Raw genomic sequence first — 1,411 nt, forward strand, 5'->3', positions numbered from 1 at the left:
CACCACACAGGTGCTTTTACATAGTACCACATGGGCACTTTTATGTGACACCACACAGGTGCTTTTACATGGTACCACATGGACACTTTTATGTGACACCACGCAGGTGCTTTCACATGGTACCACATGGACACAGGTGCCTTTACATGGTACCACATGGACACATGTGCCTTTACATGGTACCACATGGGGAACTTTTATGTGACAGCACACAGGTGCTTTTACATGGTACCACATGGCCACTTTTATATGACACCACACAGGTGCTTTCACATGATGCTGCATTGACGTTTTCAATGTCGCTGCATGGGTAAAATAAATAACCATATAGCAGAGTGTAAATAATAAGTATATAATTCTGTGTTGGAGAATGATACAATGAGAGAATAACTAGGAAAACTGGTTGATAATAATATTGTTAAACCAGTCAGTTAATCAATAATTGAGACTGATCAATATCTTGGTATAGAGATATTAAAAGACACATTGCATGAAAGGAAGCAAAGTTTAGTATCAAGATTAAAAGCAAAAATCTGTCTCACAACTGATTCAGAGCAGGAAAATTCATATTATGAGAAAGCTTCCTGAGTTTTATAGAAACCAATCTTAAGTGTGACAGAACAAGTTTATGAATCAATCCCTGATTAGATAACACAATGACAATAGCATAAATGTGACTAGCATTAAGAGATTAAGATAAATCATCAAGTTTCTTCTAGTTCTTTTTTTTTTTTTGATTAGTATTAATGTTGTACATCAGCAACATTGTCATCGTCGTTGTCGTCGTCATAGTTGCCGCCACCACTGCAACCACTACCACAACCACCACCACCACCATCATGGTTGTCGTCATCATCATCATCATTGTCATCATCATCATCATTGTCATCATCATCATCATTGTCATCATCATCATCATTATCATCATCATTGTTTTGATGTGCACTTTAACCATGCTTGCATGGGTTGGACGGAGTGTATTGAAGGGGATTTTTCATGGCTGGGGGTGACCTTTTCTGTCACCAAACCCATACCAGTTTCCAAGCAAGGTAATGATTTACCCAATGGCCAGACATGTTTTTGCAGAATATTGGAAATAATGACATTCGTTTACAACAACTATGCGACATAAAGACAAAGAGACACAAACACTCATGCACACACACACATGCATACATACATATATACACATACATACATACACACACACACACACACACATATATATATATATATATATATATATATAAATATATATGACGGGCTTCTTTCAGTTTCCGTCTACCTAATCCACTCACAAGGCTTTGGTCGGCCCGTGGCTATAGTAGAAGACACTTGCCCACGGTTCCACGCAGTGGGACTGAACCCGGAACCATGTGGTTGGTAAGCAAGCTAATTACCACACAGCCAC

Source organism: Octopus bimaculoides, chromosome 18, assembly GCF_001194135.2.
Source record: "Octopus bimaculoides isolate UCB-OBI-ISO-001 chromosome 18, ASM119413v2, whole genome shotgun sequence".
In the NCBI taxonomy this organism is placed as follows: Eukaryota; Metazoa; Mollusca; class Cephalopoda; order Octopoda; family Octopodidae; genus Octopus; species Octopus bimaculoides.